We start from the raw sequence: 21,123 nt of genomic DNA, 5'->3' as shown, positions 1-21,123 counted from the left end.
TTAAAGCTTTCGATATGAGGTTTGTTACGTTTTACAGAGTCATTCAAGATTCAAAATAAATCAAATTTATGTAGTTGGAGTGTCTTACATTTTCTATCTTCTTTCAAACAGAACACCCTGTATTTTATAGCAGCAATAGAATCTTGGGTTATATAATTCCAAATTTCCTATATTAAAACAGATTATTATGCTGATATTAAATAAATATTAACCTGTTGGCAGTGGGCGTAGTATATAGTGGGGACAACTGAATCAATCACAGCGCTCGTTTTGGTCAAATTATCGTCAAATCATGTTGTTAATATGAATAAACACGCGAAAATTGAATTAAAAATTATTCGTAATAGTTTTTGTTTTGTTGAGTGCACAAAAATGGGAAAATAAAGTACTTGAAAAATGTACATATTTCAAGTAGCTAATATGAAAGTGGTTTAAAGAAATATCATCCATGCAGTGAGTAGAAAAAAGTGTGAATTGTATTATTTTATTCTGTGTGCCAACTCAGAGTAGTGTATGTTTTACTCTAAATTTGATTTATCTTTATTCAGTGAATATACAAATATTTGCTTCTAAATAAATATAATAAGAATAATCGATTAAGAAAAAATAGCGATTGGTTGCCGATTCATTTAAATATTTAGCTCTCTTTGAGTTTCTTAAGCAGCATATTAACATCTGCCGATAAGATTGTAAATGCAGCAACAGAAAATTTGTTTAACAAACCGTCGCTATAGAGCTGTAATATTAAAAATTATTGTAGACTTATAGATGAATTTGAAATATTAAAAAATATTTTATGTAAAATTGTGTCATAAGTTTGAATAGTTACTTATCTTAGTTAAGATTAGCAATCTAACTATCATTACTTTTTCTATTTTATTTCAGATAATTAACGTTTGTTAATGAATGACTATTTGACCGCAGAGGATTTTTAAGATCTTTTAGCTATTTATGAACATTTTCGATACTTCCTTTCTTCATTGTGATAACTTTTTTTCAAATTTAACACGACTCTAGTGTTTGTAGAGCATAACAATTGTTTTTCAAGACTATTATTTTTTATACGTATCAAGAACTTAAGTCGCAAATCACGTAACTCATTTTTTTTCCTATATCAACATTTTGATACCATTAGATAAATAATTTCTAAGCGCATCTAACAGAAAAACACTGCTTACTGGTTTTCTACAAATATTTTTTTTCAATTTGATATCTGGTCACTATTTCAATCCTCCACTGAAAAAAACAAATACTGATCCAATTTTTCCGCAATTAAGTTTTTTGTGTCTACTGTAAAATTTGGTGCTATGTTTGTATGTTTCATTTCCTAAGAGTAGCAGTAATTGAGGCCAGTATTTCAGTAGCGAAATGAGAAGAAATTACTGTTAAGAGAATCCGCGTGTTAGTGTGAGAGATATTTCTCAATTGCAAATCATTTATCATGGCACCGTTTGAAGAATTCTTGGAAACCATTTCTTCCCTATCATATCCAGTTCCTTCAAGGTCTATGTGACCATGATTTTAAAAGACAAATGAATAAATCAATCGCCAAAGGAATATTTTTTTGCAAATGAGTGAAATTTTCATAAAAACGGATGTGTAATCTATATAGTTTTCATCGTTATGCAATCCGTTCTAATCTAAATGTGGTATGAACTCGTGGAGGTAGTCATTAAATACTCATGGCCGAATTGTAGATGAACATGTGGAAGGATCATACTTCTTTGATTCGAATTTTTTTCAAAATCACTAGTCAGTTTCACTCGATATCAGAGATAAATGTGATTTGATTCATAGTGCAACTTTGGTTACTTTTTTGCTTGTAATAGATGGTTTATTAACTTTTATTTTTATCACCAGGGAAATCGGAGAAATGTGATGAAATATCAATTATGTTTATAAGCTTACTTATTAAAATCATGTCATAACGTTCACATATCAAAAGTAAATCATGGAGGCTTCGCAGATAAATGTATTGCTTTGATGAGTTTTAAATTTATTCTCTTTTTTTGATAAAATATTTTTCCGAATCAAATGGGACACTTATTTTTATTTTTCGTTTCGCATTTTTCACTTATGAAACAGATTAAATAAACGAATGAAAAAACAGCCAAATCGTGTGGTCCGATTTAAAGAAAAAATGAAAAATCGAAATGTAATACATAATTTTTTTCGTCTTCATCTTAGATTTCGAGTATTGCCCGTACAGATTCGGCATAGCTAACTAAATTTCTAGAACTAGAATCTATTTGTGTGAATTCAGTTCGCGAGAAAATTTGTAAAAAGTTTTAGAAGTCGAACATACCTTTTGTAGGTTGGATAAATGGGATTTGAATAATTATAGTCAACTCTCTAGTTATTTTCACTTCAAGCAAAAATTGTTGAGTAGTTGCAAACAAAATAGACGGCTAAATAGTGTCAATTTACAAATGGAATATGAGAACAAATTTTCTAAAAATCATGAGTGTGAATCTATGAAAAAATAAGCTGAGATGCAGACTTTTCATTTGGAATAAAATGATAATGGCAGAAAATGACCAATAATGTCGTATATTGTAATATATGTACCACAATTGGATTATATCCGACTTTACGTCCGATATTTAGTGAGATTAAAAATTTAAAACTCAATGTGCAAAAACCTTTGTTTTTTATTATGATTTCCTGAATTAATTTTCTAATTTTTTTTGTGTTTTTATGTTTTTTCTGTGTTTATGAACCTCAATTTCGTTGTACTATATAGCTTACTAATTAGCGATTCACCTAGTAATATGTTAAACAGCCAAAGACTACGGTCATTATCCTGTCAAAAACGCTCACCGGCGACATACTAGAGCATAAAGGATCCTAACAAATGTTCTGGCCGGATTACTTCGTTCAGTTTCCAAAACGCAGTGGACGAAATCCGGATTACTTTCCGAACATTCAGTGATCGGGTTCACCCGATTATAGTTTCCGGCAAACCCCTAAATAAAATTGTGCTTTTCTTATTCTGGAAGATAAATATATTGAACGGAATTGTAGAAAACATAGAACCGCAGCCGAGCATTCATTACCGAGTCTATAAACGGTGTTAGAAACTACAAGCTGTAACACTGAAACAACGATTGTGAAAAATCGACATAGATTCAAGCAGGAATAACCTAAGCGCTCTCAGAGTATTTCTGGCAAAACACTCTCACTTCTGGGAATTAAGGATTGCAGTTTGCATGAAGGAGAGGCTGAAACATCCAAATAAATCTGGAAATCGGTCTTTATGAATGAGGCTGAATATTTAATCAAAATATTTTACGAAGAATTAGCCGGAACGTCAATCTTTGAAAATTATTTAAAAAAAAATATATTGAAATAGAAGAAACCTAAAACAACTTATTGTACCATAATTTCAGTCCCAAAAGAAAGTATTCCACAGGTCGGAAATTTATTAAAGTTAGTACACTTCTGTATATATATATATTATAACTTTGCCAGCGGTTTTTTATTGGGAACGTGGCAATTGAACACCAAAGTGGACTAACTTTGATATATTTTCCGATCTTTCGAATACTTATGTATTCATCATCTGGGACTGAAATTATGGTCGAATACAATATAAGAAATATGTATAAATGTATAACAATAATAAAATTCTACTTACAATAATCAATTAAGATAGGATTCATTATTCAAATTGACGTTGATAGAAATATTATCAATTGAAATATTCATTCTGGTTACTATAGATATTTTTATTAATTTTTAATTGGTTTATGAATGACGTTGAATTTTTTTAGGTTAGATAAGGATAAGTTGAAGTGAATGATGTTTAATATTGATTGCTTAATCTATGGATAACATTAAATTTCAAAATATTTCTATCAACGTCAATTTAAATATTGAATCGTGAATCCTATGTATTTAAAAATTTTTACAAGAAATTGTTATACATTCATACATATTTCTTATATTGTATTCGACCATAATGTCAGTCCTAGACGATGAATACATAAGTATTTGAAAGCTCGGAAAATATATCAGTTATTCCACTTTGGTGTTTAATTGCCACGTTCCCAATAAGAAAATGCTCATATCAATTTCTCATTTCGTGGACCTTTTGATATATTAATGTATCTAAATGTTCTCCATTTTCTGCAATTTAGGTATAATAAACTGCCATCGTTGCAAAATCAATGGAATATCAAGCTTTACCAGAAGGGTATATTGAAGAATTTTATTAAAAACCCCTTCAACGGAAAACTATCTGAGCATTATCATTAATCAGTCTACACGTGCTAACGTCTGAGACAAGTGTTACATAATACTCCTCTATCACATAATTAGTTTTTTTATGACACTGCCATGTCTCCCCAACTTGCAGAAGCCCTTTTCTCTCAACTTGTAAACTAGGGTTGCTTTAAAAACAGAGAAGGATTAGGGAGAATCTATAGTTGTATATTTAATGAACGTTCATAGCAAGAAGACAAAACTTATTTTGATATTTCATAACTTTTACTTTGTATAGGGTAATTAATGATTTGATATTCGAAGCCGAAACGTATTCTAATAAGGCGTTACATAGTTACATACACAACAATTTTTGTCTTATTCACTATACTTAATAGCTTCTGACCAGACCATCACATTTTTGTTTGGAACAGAAAATAATCTCCTGGAACTAATCTGGTGGAAAAAGCAATAAATCGTTAACAATTTTAGCTAATTTGTCTACAACTACTACAGCTGTGATTCAATATCAAAACGTGTCAGAAAAATAGCATAATATTGATCAGATGTGATGTAATCATTGGCCGAAAAGTTTGTTTTCGCTTGCTCGGGACCATTTATTCTTTACATTGATATGCAACCTATTTTTGTTTGTTTTTTCTAGGGCAAAATCATTTTCAATACTATTTTGAGATGACATATCTCATGAAAAATACAATCAATTTAAAATCTCCATAATATTTATCACATAGAATAAATAATCTTTCATATACTGATTATTCAAAAACGATTTTTATTATTTTGTTTCCTTTCCTTTTGGTCCCCGCTAAAACTTTTTTGAAATCACTTAATTTCTTTATTTTCATCTTGATTTTTTGCGGCCATTTTCCGTAGTTGTTTCATCTCTGCTGCTATGATTCCACACTTTGTTTCATTACCCAGGTTTCACTTTCTCTTCATCTTCTGTGAAAATGACTTACAGGTATTCAAATATGGTGATTTTTTTGTCTTCACTCTTCTGAAATAATTGATAACAACCATTACAATATCCTAAGATAATTATTTTGATTTTATTGGGGAAACTTTTTAATATATCTTCATATTGTCCGAGAACTTTCCCATCAAAGTGAAGGAACTAATAAACGAAAAATTATTTCTGGAGTTTCCCCACTTAAAACCCAATTACATCTATCATGTACTGTGTCATATTTGTTGTATGTTGTAGTAATGGCTTAATTACCAATGGCCCATTATTTTTTGGTCAATTGTTTCTACCGAGTGGCATCACACCACTAATTCACTCGCTAGTACCAACTGTCTCCAACTAGGTTGCTGTAATCAGTTTCCACATGTACCCAAATTGTTGACATCCCTTTTTTGTTGTTACCAGATTGTTATCTGGAACTCAGTTTTATTTCTTCTTATAAAACTAATTCAGTTTGTTCTATTAAAATAATTGATATGATAGCCGTTGCAGAAATGTAATCACCCATTTGTCCATTGTGTAGCTGATCCGATCTACTCGGTAAGTGTGATTGGACATTGAGAAATAACAAGATTCTTTGATTTCCGATTCAAATAAGAAAAGGTCATTGTTATCTTCATTTCACACACTGTATATCACATATTATTTCATTTTACTAATGTTGTTTTCTCTAAACTTGAGGATAGTTTTACCGCAATTATAGACCGCAGAAAAGATACAAAAGTCTCGTTTGAAAAATATAAATATCTATTTCAGGGATGAAACACTTTCATTTTTATGAACGTGTTAATGCGCCACCCCTGTTTTACGCCAAGCTGTAAACTGGGGTGCAAAAGAGAAACGTTTGACAGTCGACGCACGTTTTGGTCCAGTTAACTGTGGAAGTTGGAATGGGGAAGCAAATCAGCTGATTTGTGATTCATCTTTTACAACCCTTGTGTTCTTTTGATATCCGATATGCCTTCCTACGGCTCTTGTCGAACTGATTTAATTGTAAAAAGTTGTTTTTTGAATGGAGCTTGAATCGAAAACTATTCAAGAAAAATCGAATGAAAACCGTTGAAAATATGAAATTACGAAATATTGATTGTTTTGGAACATGAGTTCGATCTATATGGGAAAAAATGATGAAATTGAAATATAAAAATTGAAAATGTCTACTAAGTAATATAATTCAATTGATGTATTCAATATGGGAATAATTGAATCAATTCGAACTTCCCGTCATCATTATATAATAGATTGCACCTGTTGACTATTCTCGACTTTTAGAAGGCATATGATAAAGTGACTGATTGTGTCTAATTTCGAATAGACTACAGATACAATACAATGCATTAACAACTGCTGCTTCCTTACTGGGAACTGCTGCCTTGGAAAACTCGATATTATAAGTAGTCTTCTATCCCATTTCTAAAATCAATTAACAAATTTGCAATTACGTTTACGTTAATTGTCCATTCTATATAAAGAATGTCAGTCTGCCTCGTCTTTGCCGCCTACCGAAGCATTTAACAAAAGTACCTTGGATGGATCAGTATCTCTAATGGTTTCATACTTTTTTTACTTAAAACTGGATTCAAAATCAATAACGACCCGAGAATATTTGAGTTGACAGTAAAAACTAACAAAATTTTAGACAAGTCATACTTCAGAAAACTTCATTATATTGTTTATTTTGAAAAATATTTCTTTTGTTGTAAAGTGTGGTGAATGAGAAATTACAGTCAACTTTAATAAAATTTGACAATAAGTGCAATTTTGTGAAAGATGACTTAATGTTTTCACTGCTTCTTCAATTTTGAAAATTAATGTATACAACTCGGGCTTAGGTTCGAAAAGAGGAACCCCCAATTTTGAAGAGTATTTTCTGTCAAAACTTGTTCTTAACTAGAGAAGATAATCTCTGAAAAGATTTTTACCGACTCAGCTTCATTTGCCCTCAGCCCTATCCAAAAATATAAAAATTTTACTAAATATCTCGGAAATATTGATTTTAGAGAAAAACGTTTGCTCGAAAAAAAACTTTATTTACATTTTCTACGTAAATTTTTTTGGTTCCTGTGACCCTTCCGCAGGACTCAACTTGACTATTTCTTTTTTCATTGAGAGCGGTGCTGTGGCCAACGCAATTGCAGGAGATACGGTTAACTCAAGTTAGGCTAGTCCAAATATAGATGATGATGATTAAAACAATTCGAATTTATCAGACAATTAAAGTTGAAGTCTATGAACACAAAAAAATTTATAAATTAACGCACGGAACTAACAGAATAAAAGTAAAAGGTAGGTTGGTTTTTAAATTTGAAATTACCATTGATAACGAAGCGCGATGTTCAGAAATGTCTTTAGAAGAAATCAGCTGATAGGTGATCCACAGTATCCCGGATCAAAATGTCCAAAAAGCTCTTATAAGCCATCAACAGCAAAAAGTTTCATCATACATGAGAATATTAATGAACTGAAACCGAATAACAAGAGTACAATATAATGATGAACATAATAAAATTACAATTGTTCTGTAATAAAAATATACATGAATGTTAATATAATTGTGCTATACTCGTAAAATAAACACGAAATTTATTACAGTTATTGAAAATATTTGTGAGCAGAGAAAATATATCCTTATGAACCTAATTGATACTGTTTGTTCCAATTTCAACATTATCTTGTGATAATAAGGCATCCGAAAGAATGTATATCGTTGCTAGAAAAATATAAACGTAAATATTTTGTATGTGTTTCCAATGTTATTAAATTATAGATTCTGAGTAGCGATGAGGTGGGGTGAATATATATTTCTGTATTTTCACATCTTCTGTATATATTTTTCATTATGACATGTTGGTGTTTTATGAAACGCAGTTTGAGCACTTACAATTGTAAATTTATTTGATAAATGTCATATTTTGATACGTTGAAAACTTTTATACATTAATTAGTTGTGAAAAAACAGATATCTAGATATCAATTCACAAGGCCGGATTAAGATTTATAAGGCCCGGGGCTAAAATAATGACGGGGCCCCCTTAAGGAATTCGGAAACCCGGAAAAATTCACAAAATAATATCAATACGTTAGATTTGTAGTATCAACACATCAAAAAATACACAATGATTTCCAAATTATAAGGCCCTCTTGGACCTGGGGCCGGGGCTATAGCCCCCCCAAGCCCCTAGGTTAATCCGGCACTGTCAATTCGAATTGAGAATTCTTGCAATGGAAAGTAGCACATCAAAATGCTAATTTGTGCACTGAACCTGTGCATGTTAATGTTCTGAATAAAAATATCTGGTCTTAACAATATGGTAACTATCTTGATTGTGTATTTTTAGGTAGATAGCTGATGAGAAGTAGTCACAGTCAAAGAAAAAACGTTTGAGAACAAACCAGTAAATGTTGTAGAGTGAATATCACTATCAAGAAATGACTGTAGATTAATTTAATTGAAGGTATTATTAGCATTGATTTCTCAAAATGATAAAATTCAGTAAAATTGTAGCTAATTTTTCCATAATTGTTTTGCTCTCCAATATCTAATTCGTGAGGAACTTAGACTATATAGTTACACAGACTGCTGTTCTCCCCAATTACAATTAATATTAACGGCAACAAGTGGGGATTTTTCATTCGCTTCTTCAAAAACTAGAATTCGACTTGACAAAAGTCTATCCATTATTTTCAATAAGAAAAATCGGATAGAGTAGAAACATTATATTCTCATGTGGTAATGGAAATCGATGGTAAATAATGATTCATTTCCCTCACAGAAAGTTCCTGATTCTTCTACAACAATTAGAACTTTACATGAATTGGAAAAAAAGCTTTCAAAAAGGCTATTAGATTCATTGAAAGTAGCCAAGGGATTCGGGCATAGCAGTCCAAGACATATTTTGTAACGTTTAGTCCTTACAGATGTTTTGCCACTTTCTTGGCCAAATTAGCAGTCGCTATAACTCAATGATCAATTTGATAGTGCTACTTTACACCCCCTAATCAAATCCTCATCAATATGACATTATTGCCATTTAACAACATCATCGATGATATAATATTTCTAAATTGATACAGTTTGAACACATTATTTTTGTAAAAAAAATCTGGAATAATAATAACTAGTATTAGAATCATTTGATTTGGGTGATCCGTAGAAAATATTTTTTCCACTCCTTTACCACTATAAGTCGAAGCAAAACAAATACAATCTTGAATACATTTTAATATGAAAGAGTGAGGAAAAACTTTTGCGTGGTTGTGTGACTGTAGTGTCAATCAGTTTTATGAAAATTTACTTATTTTTCTTTTTTGGTGTGGTTCGTATAAGTTTTTGAAATTGAAGATTTATTCATATTATCATGCCCTCCACGCTCACGTGAAGTGGTCCAGAGTTAGATAGAGGCATACAATCAAGTGTTGCAATAAGCTTATCAATCGAATCATTTTATCCAAATTGATTCATGCTCAATCATATTATAAACTAATATATCACATCTTTAAAATAAAGGCTCAATTAGAATATTAAGGATCCTGTAAATGACTGAGAACCCATGAATGTCTCACAATATTTAAAATTTTGAAAAACAGAACCCAAACTTAATTATTGCATCCATTCTATAACTGTCCAATCTCTTCTCAATTTAGCTGGCTATAAGACAGTATGAATTACAAATTTTGTTGTTGTTGTGATAAATGGATGGATAAATGATACTTTCATTCAATATTATATTATCAACAACGTCCTTCCATTTTAATCAGTAAAGTTTAAAAAATTTTTGGTATTACTATTGCCTTAAAAAATGTTTTAATCTTCAATCTGTGGAATAACTTGATTATCAAAACGCGCCTCGAACAGTGTACTTGTGAGTGTTGGTGTAGTGGTAGTATTGGAAACAGTGTGTTCAGTATTAAAAAACGTGAATGTGAAGTGTTATATGTAAACGTATTTTCGATTAACTGATTTAGATTCGATATTAGTAGAATAGAGAATTGAACCCTTGAGAGAAAATAAAGCGGGAAAATCTGAGAGAGGATAAAGAAGAATGATAAACAAAGCAACAAAACAGAAAAAGAACAGCTCAATTACTATGAAGATTAGGATAAGTAAATCTAATTAATATAAGAGAGGTGCAAAATACTCAAAGAGTTTAAAATGGAAGAAATGGATGATCACAATACAGGAAAATTGGAGAAGAAAGAGCAAAAGGTAGTAAAAGAAATTGGTGATCGACACGCAATATTTGAAAAGAAAATAAGAAGAAATTAGAGGATATTTGTCAAATTTCTTTGTTTTTGGAGATTATTATATTGAAATATAATACTATAATAAACTAAATAATGAGAAACTACTACATAAAATGAGACTCATAGAAGTACATGTTTGTACTTATAGACATCTCAAACTTTCATCATTTGTTGAACGAGTTAAAGATGAGAATTTATGAATTTATAATCAATTTTATCCATATTTCATATAATTATATATCAAAATTGATTATTTCATGTGCTAACGTAAAAAAACAAATATCTGAATAGTTTTTTTCAATTTAGTTACTCGAAAATCTTAACTGCAGGGAGTCAGTTTTGAAATATACTTTTTTTATATCATGAGTTTAATAAAAAATGGAAAATACGAGTATGTAAAGCGACAGCACTCATATTCTCAAGATGAACATTTTGTAGGTTGTTTTCTAACTCAATTAACTTTAGATGGGGCAGACACAAGTCCTAAAATCTCAAATGGTTAAGTCATTTCTTATTCCAAAGATCTAAAAATACTTCTGGTGCTTTTGCAGCGATCAAGTAAAACCGTCAGGTGTTCTACAGCGAAAAATACATAAATAATGTGAATAAAGTTTTCTATCCAAATCTCTCAATTTCTTCGTGAAGTTCAGTTTCTAATATTTAGAAGAACTTTTTCCTGAAGTACTTAACTATCAACTGATAAACTGCTACCCAAATTTTCGAAATGTCGAGGCCACTTAATGAACAATCGATTCTGGATGCCCTCATAGAGGAAAATCTAGAAATTCCACTCACTCGCTAGAAAATCCTTAACCTAATGTCTTAAAGCTACAAGTTGTTGGAAATGAGTAACATATTATTTTCACAGCAGCTCCTATTCCTTTTTTTGAACTAGTAGTTAACACCAAATCGATTCTCTGAAAATTATTGGAATAAAAGTGACTATTAGATTTTCCTGGATAAATGAAACACGTAAAATGTTTTTGTTCTTAATTAGAAATATCGTCGTTGTTTCATGGAAAGTACCAAATACTCCTGGCGAAATTTCCGTCAAAAAGTTGTATATTATACGAGTGAAACCCATTTAACTTTACTGATTTTTTTACTGTTTCATAAGACCTTCCTACTTGACATGACAAACTTCCCTTTGTGCTAATTTATCAAAAATTTAGTGATGTAAGTATTGAAATTTCTCTGACTAAACTCAATTCTGGGAGTTAAATTCATGCGCATCCTTCATAAGTTAAGACAATATTCAGAAATATGAATAAACCATTAAACTTCAATCGGCGATATAAATTTTATAATAGAATATTTTGAGAGATAATGATAAAAATTTAGGTTCTCAACAATGATATAAGTAGACTCTTTTGTTATTTTATGTTCTGTACGGCTTAACTCAAGTACATTGTTGACTCTAATATCAATTTGGAATTGAATATCACTTTTATTATCATTTGTTTGAATTAGAAGAAGAAATACTATTAAAAATTCACCATCATGAAATGCGTCTTCAATTTCATTCATGATGATTCATATTAATAATACTACAATGTTTTGGAGACCTACAATCACATTATACCTTGAAGAATTCCGTAGTTAGAAACGAGAGTCACCTTCAGTTTTCACCACCCCCGCGTAATTAGCTACTTCGAAAATAGCGCACTCGGTATCCGCGAAAATGACAGCGAGTGACCTTATCGACGGTTCTTTTCGCGACGGAAGTTATTCTGACATTAAGAAAGTATAAAAGTAGTGAGGGGGCCGTTGTGGGGCGGTGGGTGAGAAGGCGGAGCATGTTGAGGTGAACCGCCACCGCTGCTCTTGCCGCCAACCAGGAAAGACGCCGGATTTTTACCCTCAAACCAGAGTCGTTTCTTAGAGGTTTACCAGGGTGGGACGCAAGCGCGCAACCCTTATGAAGGTCTTTTCGTCTTTTTTACGGTCTTTCGTCTTTGTTTTATTCAAGGCGTCGAACATATTTCGCTCTTTCTCATTTTCTTGGAAGAAGTTTCTAACGGCGTCTTTTTATGTCCATCTTTCTTGGCCTCGCTGCGTCGTCAGGTGTTTTTTTGGTATGGGGGTAATTGGAATTGTACCGATAGCCTCATTATGGATGGAGACATAATTGGAATGAATTGGATTGAATGAATTAATATTAGAGAAGAGATTATGATTGTATATATACAGTGCCATAGAATTGCCACTGGCAATATTTAAAATTATATTCTCTTCTGATATTACATGTAAGATATAGATTAATCTGCTCTGAGTATAGAGACTTTCACATATTCCAAAGTGTTTTCAAGCATTTTCAAAGCTAAATCTAAATATCGAGGCCCCAAAAAATAGTTGTCCAATATCACATTGACTAAAATAACAAAGAACGGATAACTTACACCAAATAAATACGATTGTAGGTACAATACGAGAAGAAATATTTTCCAAACAAAATCCTAAGTAAGAGTGAGTTAGATAAATGTAATTATTCTAATAATTTTATTTCAAAAACTTAATCATTGGAAGTGGCCATGTATTATTGTTACTCTAAGCATACTAAAATTTGTTGATCTTATACTACAAGGACGATATAGGAATAGAAAGTACCATGTAGAAGTTTCAGCTTAGAAACTTCTTGCCGAGGCATTGGAAGTTTACTTGCTTCACAGATATAACATATATTTTGGCATTGGAGGCATATTTTTCAATTTGTGATACAATACAGTTTATTAAACTTTAAAATTTTAATATGCTATTTGACTTGTTACATTTTTCTTCAAAAATTTTGAATATTCCTTCGTTCACGTATTGCGGCACGGTAGTCACTTCTGATTTATTTATTCGAACATTCGAGTTTCTAAAGAAATTGATTTTTATCGACCTCACACTGCATTGGAGAAATTCAATATAACCTCGGAATGTATTCGAAATAGTCCTCTACCTATTCCAGTACTCAAATCGAAGTGAATTTCACTAAATTTATGGTCATATTATTCGCTTGTACGTTTTTCAAATATGTTTTTAGCTTTGCTTTTTTTATTATCATTATATATAAATTTCACATATTTTTATTGATTTTCTTTTGTTTAAATTAAATTTTCCATAGTAGTTTTCGTGTAAATTCTATTTGGGAACCAAACGGATAGAATAGAACAGATTCCTGTTTCATTATATTTTGAAAAAATATGAATTCAGTTTTTTAAATGCTAGTAGTATAAGCTCCTCTTTTATTTCCAATCTGTTCTACCTACTCGTTCCTTCTTCAGTAATTTCCATCTATGTTCCCGTTTCCTTCTACAGCTGCTAGGCTGGGAGGGATTCAACCAGTGCACCATCACAAACAACAAATACAACTCCAGCATCTGGGAATCCAGAAGAGGGCTGCAACCATCCCGAAGATAAGTCCCGCTCTTATATCTAATAAATCGCAGTTATTGCGAATTTATTATTTTTTCAATAAATTTATTTGTTTTCATTGTTTACAGCAGTAAAAATTGATTTGGATAATCGTGTCCAGGGATAGTATTAGTTTGTTCAATTTTAATTAACAATTTAATTCATCAGGTTTCCAGCATTTCCACCTTTTTTATTTCACGACTTTTAACGTCGTTCGTTAAAAAGCTGGTGGTATCCAATTTAATATTAATTGTTTACTACATCTGAGTATCTGAGTACCAGTTATTTATATACTTTAACTGAGTCTCCTGCCAGGGAAGTAAGGTTATAAAATAATGAGTAAAAATACTTCCTTCGCATTTTTATTGCTATCTAGCTGTGAGAAATATGTTTCTCCAATTGATATTTCATTTTTGTTAAGCAATAAATATCTGTATGAGTTTAAAATCAAACGAGTGAGTTTGATTTGAACACGTTCCATGAATTAGCATTAGATAAAATAAAAAGACGCCCTTTTTTCTTAGCTCCTCTAATCCTCAATAGCTTTCGAATTATAAAAGAGAAAACTACTTATCTTGGCAGTAACTCGGTCCATATAACCTCCTCAGATGTACCGCGAGCTAATGAGGTTTTCATTTGGATTTGATTGTATTACTTACACACTTAATTTCTATCATCGTTCGAATCCAATTGGGATTGGCAATGAAGAGCATTTTAGGTTTTCATAGATCAAATGAAATATATTTGAATCATCGTCATATAGCTTTCATTGGACCAAAGGCAACCTGAAAGGAGTTTCAGCAGCTATAGTTAAATAATAAGAACGCTTTCTTTATGCGAAGTTATGTGGATTTCTTCCCATTTTGTTAACAAGGGGTATCCATTTCCTTCTGTGTTTGGATATTTCTCTGGGCTCTTCACAAATTTTGATTTTTGGATTTTCTGAAACATATTTCTATTATATGTCCATGTTTCGGTCCCATTAAGAAAAAAGATTTGACACAGGTGTTTTTTTCTTGAGATTCTTTCTGAAGACCATATTCAATACAATGACTAAAAATCGATTTGCGTCAGGACTATTCTTTGGATTTCGTTTCCACTACTTCCATGTATACTTATTATGCTGTCAAACTTGTTTGACTTCTGCTCTATTTCTCTTGCCTCTATCTGAATGTTATGAAATCATCTTTTTTGGAATGCAAAAAAAGTTTCTTCCTCGTTTCCTGACAATCTACAAAATATAAATCCAGTGGTAGACAACAGAAACCAAGAAACAGTTGACTACAACCATCACGAATGAAGAAGAAGATTATATTGTACTATGAATGGTTAAAATGCAAAATTTTCATCTTTCTTCTCTAGGCTAAGTACTTCACAGATCACCCTCCTACATAAAGAGTTGCAGTATCAAAATAAAAAATGTCTTCAACCAATCTCAATTGACATATCACAACGTTAAATTACTCCATACACAAGTTTTTACATAAAAAAATCTAACCAGCCTAACTTCTAATGTTATTATTGTACTAGTAGGAAGATTGTATGATCAATGATAAACCTTAATATTGTTGCGCGCTTTGACCGAAAATGAAACATGATTTCAATTGCAATCTCGATGTTATGTTGAAAATTCCATGCTATTACAACCTATTTTACAACCCCTTCTTTCAATCAGAAAGTGGATCAACGAGTATAACTGCTGTCACAAATCAACAATTACATTTAATTTTGTCGCAGTCAAATTGTTCTTATTTTAGAATAGGTAGGGTAGGGTAATAGACGGTAATTATATATTCAAAAATACGTACGAGAATTGTTCATTATCAACATAGGTAGGACAATAAAAACGACTATATAATTATTCATTATACCTAAAAAACTGAGATGACAAAACTTCGTGTGCTCTTGATAGAAATTTTTCAAAATACACAGAATTAGATTTATTTTAGATGAGGTGTGAACTCGTAGTATAGTAGAATGTACATCTTCCTGACGTTCCCGAATAACCTGATAAATATTCAAATAAATTCACACATTTAAATTGTTAGTAAATACTTATGTTCACTTTTCATAAAGTCAGTTGGATGGAGTTTCATTCCAATCAATTAAAAATATTTTAAAACATGTATGCTTGAAAAATTCAAGCTCATTCTAATGTTATTATCTCAACTCATTTGCTGTCATGTTTATTTGAGTATTAAAATTTTCAAAGTCGAGAAAACCCACTGGGAGAACTCCCCTTTGAACTTGCTACTGTGAATTCGTCCCTACTTTTTATTCTTACATTGGTAAGAAGAGGAATGTGTAATTACTGACGACTCGAACATAACAATTGAAGTCAAATAGTAGGCAATAGTTTTTCGATTTCAAAATCCATTTTGATTCATAAAAATACTCGCACATATTCACCAATTCTATTATTAACATTATAGAATGAACAATGCAATAGAAATCTATCAACCAAAACACAAAATTAATCAACAATGAAAGGGTTAAATTTCATATGTTATATAGCGAAATACTCTAATACCGCACTGAAAAATGCTTTATTTATTGAATTTCGACGTCTCTCTTGTCGTTGATATCTTTTGTGTATTATGTTCGATTCATTCGAACTTTATTGCATTAATTAATGTCGAAAATCGGAACAGCACTGGCATCATTGAACAATATTTTCCAAATATCAAGCTTGTTATTACTGACGATAAATGCTGAAGAGATTCAAACTTTTTTATTAAATAGAAAATATTTAATATCTATGTTGGTTACTCCAGCAACTATACTGACACTAACACTGCTTAACGCGAGTTTTTATTTCTATCACAGTTTTGTTTGAGAGTTGATGTAATACTGGTAGATAGTATACCCAGCATAATTTGTTTAACGATAAATTGATGATTCTATATTTTCTTATAAGTAAATCAAAGTATTCGTCGCTTTATTATACTTGTTAAATAAAACTTCCTTCATTCAAGTGTAAGATGAACCACCGTTTGCTTCCTACGAACAAAGCTAAGACAATTGGTATGAGAAATGGGTAGTGACTTTTAAAATCCATGAAACAGAAACCATCATCTTTTAATATTCATCTCTCAGACTTTAGACCACGAGATCCGCAATTAGGTCGCTACGTAACTGTACTATTGAATCAGGAAACTTTCTTGTCTTAAATATCATCCTTTCATCGAACCACCAGGAAAACCAACTAGAGGAAACCGCGTTATCTTTGCTTCTGCTAACAGCAACGGCCATTCAATACATTTCTAATAACTACGTTACTACATTACCTTTCTTGTTGATTCCTTTATTGTCCTTGAGGTGAAACCAGCATCCCTATTCTCTTGAGATTCCTTTTAACCTGGTGAACCTGCCAAACTACGGAGAATAATGCATTTCCACCCACCTCTCTGTGTCTCTACTCAAGATATTTTGTTTTAGCGATTTATTCTCAAATCAAACAAAGGATGGCACACATAATGCGGAACCAATAAATACGCAAACGCGTTACATCATCAAGCACTTCAAAGGAAAATAATGGTTCAAAAATCAACCTAATGCATAAAAAAATCTCAGTTTAATAAATTTACAATAAAGAATTAATCTATGAGAAAAACATTTATGGATGAAAAATTGTCAAAAATGTTTCCCACTTGTTTTATATATAATTCTTCCAAACCACACTATACCATTTATTTCACTTAACAAATGTAGCTGGATCTAGTCTGCCAGTATACATAAGACAACCTAATTAATTATTCAAAGTAACAAAAATAAAATACCTGTTTTTGATATGAATTGATAGTTGTGCTAATAATACCCATTTTTGAATTTCTCTATAAATTCCAATCATCTTTGATACATTCAAAATATACGCGCGGCTAGAAAAAATTCTAAAATATCAATTCCGATTCATGGAACATCCAAATATTTGAAAATATCCTTTATAGAAGATGATTTTAAGGTGAGTACAATATTTATTTGAGTCTATATTAACAGGTTCTAGATATCTTGGCGAAGAGATCCATACAGAATAGTTTCCTTAACGATTGCACAGGCTATTGATCATTTTTTTGTTTGGGACAACAAGTGTTACAAATTATTCTGGACGACTTCTTAGATACTGGATCTGCGTTTTTTTTTTCAAATTCCCCTAATATAGATTCAATGTAGTCTCGGATCGATCGTTGCAAACTTTATCCATTACTCGATTGACAGCTTCCTAAAGTGAGAAAAAGTATTCTTTTCCCTCGACGATTTTTGCATTTTTTCCACTTTATAATAATTATAGAATATGAATGAGTAGCATGCAGCATTTAACTTGCCATGACATACATAGAAGTGGCATCTTCTTTGTTTACTTAGGTTTACTTGGAGGTAGCTACTGCTCCTTTTGTCTTATTGTTTCCATAACTTTCAGTTTTCCAAAATGCCTAGAAACCCTTTCACCTTCGTGCATATTAGAAGACAATAATACATTTCTATTGCTTTTAGTTGTTGTTTTTACGAATAGTTCCCAGTATAGCTGTTTTAAATTGGATTTTCAGTAGATCCTCAGCTAACCAAACAGACGTGAGTCAATTACCCACTGTAAAATTTCGAAACGTCCATTCCTTATCAATTTCCGTAACATGGAGCTGGATTAATCATGTAGTTGGAAACTGTATTTCGAACAATGACGATTTTTATACTAAACTTTGCTGGCTTATGGGAAATATACATGCGGAAAGTGCCCAGCAACTGCACGTCTATTTTCATATACTATTCATAAGAACATCCCATGAATTCCTGGTGAAAATAAGAGTCATTCATTTCTATTTTATCTCCGGTACGTGTTTTAATTACGGTAATTACACAATTTATTTATCAAAGAGAAATAGTGACATATTCAAAATCTAATCAAAGCCAACAATTCTTCTTTACTGACTAGAGAATTGGTAGCTTACATTTCGAAGATGGTACAGTTATTATATTGTAAAAGCATCCGAGAAATAATTTTAGACAAATCTATTGGAGACATAAGCCATCTGATTGGATCTGGATGATCTTGTTTATTTCTTTTTTGTAACGGTGATCCAGTGATTACTACTTTCCTTTTCCAGACCAACTTCTGATCTCGTGAATTTATCGTTTGTAACAGTATCTGCTTCACTTTCTAGAACTATACTTTCCTGTTGTTCAATAGCTGTCTCGAATTGATCACTTAAATCTCTAGTCTTGATTTTTTCTATAATATGTCGGTGTCACTGTAATAAACTTTTTTCCGAATTTAATTTCGCCTGTTTTTGGTTATTTACTTTCGCTGCTCCTACTTTTAGACGGTACTCACTTCAAGAATTTATAAATTTGTCTTTTTATAGGTGTTCTTCATCTTTAAGATTCTTGTTACAATTTTCTTTACTATAATCATCGTAATACTTTGTGTACATTAATAAGGTAGAAAAGTTTTCTGAGTAGTTTTTACACATATTATATAGAAACAATTCCACGACGTGATGTGATGAATTTCACCTATATATTTCCACCAGATATCATCATTAGGGAAATAATGAGAAATTTGAAAATCTAAACGCAACGAATACCTAGACTTTTGAGAAAAAATTAAAAGATTTTAATTAAAGTAATTATTATATGAACATTTCGAGTATACCTCGTATTTTTTCGATTATATTCTGGCTTAAGTCTACTAAGATTTCGCGTTCCGCAAAGACATAGCGAAGGTTTTAAAGCCAAATAATCATTTTAACAACCACCCCTATGCAAATAGATTTCTCGTAGTTAGTGAAATTCCTAACCCCTTTTATTCTACTAAATACTCCATTTTACACCTCTTTCTTTAAGTTTTGGTCCCAGTTCGAATCCCCGGTATTCACCGTCATTTCAATAATGTACAATTTGTCACATAGTATCGCGCTTGCTGTCTCTACAGCGACGAAAGGGGTGAATTTTCACCCTGTTTAAGGCGATAACACTCGCGAGTCGGTTCCAGGGGCGCAGTTATATATATATATATATATATATATATATATATATATATATATATTGGATCATACACACCCTTCGGGTACCTTATCGATGTAGCTTTTGCATACTAAAAGTTTTCGCTCCAAGAAGGTTGGTTGGTTTGCCATCTAATTATGTGTGTCTACGGTGATTTTCATCGAAAACCTCTGTTTATCTCTGTCTTCATTTCAAATGGATCATAAATTCAACCAGAGATCCAAAAAAACAGTCTATAGAGTCGCTCCACAAGACCCCTTGTCAGATTATTCATTTGTTCATTTATCCAATTGTTCTGAAGCTGTTTAGGATCTTTTTGGCGTGAGGTCGTTCTCCTTCTTCGTCTGGTATAAAGTGATTCAAGCGAAATGCTTAGGTACCTGTTCTTTAATCCACTGTGTACTTTTCTAATGCTTAAAAGTCGCGATGACCTCCGTATATAGTACGCTGTATGTAGTCTGATCATTGAGTGCAATAATTAACCGTATACAGTTATAATATAAACCTTAACTGCGTGGCAGCTGTTTGTAAGGTTCTGCTTCTGCAGGTTTTTTGTTTCTATTCAACCTTTTCGGCGAATTAGATTTAATTATAGACCTTTTGGTTACGTATATAATCTTAACAGGTTTTCTCGATAGTTTCCCTTTTTAAATAGAGAACTCTATACGCAGTTTCTAAATTTGTTGTGCGTTATATAACTTTTAACCCCGTGATCCTGACATTTCATGTAATTTCTGCCAAATCTTTCGAGTATTCTGGCCTTTGGCTATACTGGATTTCTGCTGATTTTTCCCGTGGGCTTTTGGGACTATTTACAAATTTCACGAACTCTCTTGGCTTCCTGCTTGGTGTTTGAGGGGAAATTAGTCTCTTTCCACAGAGCACCGGACTAGAGGTTAAGGTTGCCCAGCAATGTTCGTGGATAATTGTGTTTCACGAATCATGTATCACATTTCCATCTAACTCGAATTCCTCTATATGATATTTTGCTGTAATTCGATTTATCGTCTTTTCTTTACTGGAAATACTGTACTAAGTAATAGCTTTCAGTCGATAAAAGACACAAATAAAACACATCAAAAGTATAAGGTAGTTTATTGTATTGTATATTATATTTCTGATTATCAATTTTCAAATGAAACATTTTGGAGAAACAACACCAATTAAATAATCATTTTTTCACTTTGATATACTTCAAAGACTTCTCGTTTACCAAAAATAAATGACTACTTTTGAAAATCAGTTTCCAATCAATATGAGATATATGATATAATCCGTTGAAAGAAAAAGACTGAAGA

At 31.6% G+C, this 21,123-nt stretch overlaps 1 protein-coding gene across 1 annotated transcript in view; it reads right to left on the bottom strand.

The window, feature by feature from the left end:
* LOC130898737 (runt-related transcription factor 3-like) overlaps positions 1-12,170 on the bottom strand; it is a 61,808-nt gene extending 49,638 nt beyond the window's left edge. Inside the window, exon 1 of the mRNA XM_057808221.1 lies at positions 12,015-12,170. The gene's annotated coding sequence lies outside the window, so the exon portion shown is untranslated. The remainder of the gene's footprint in view (positions 1-12,014) is intronic.
* Between the last annotated feature and the right edge of the window lie 8,953 nt (positions 12,171-21,123).

The sequence above is a fragment of the Diorhabda carinulata genome, chromosome 10 (assembly GCF_026250575.1).
Source record: "Diorhabda carinulata isolate Delta chromosome 10, icDioCari1.1, whole genome shotgun sequence".
Taxonomy (NCBI): domain Eukaryota; kingdom Metazoa; phylum Arthropoda; class Insecta; order Coleoptera; family Chrysomelidae; genus Diorhabda; species Diorhabda carinulata.
Note: the sequence above shows the minus strand (reverse complement) of the source record. Positions and strands in the feature narration are given on the sequence as shown.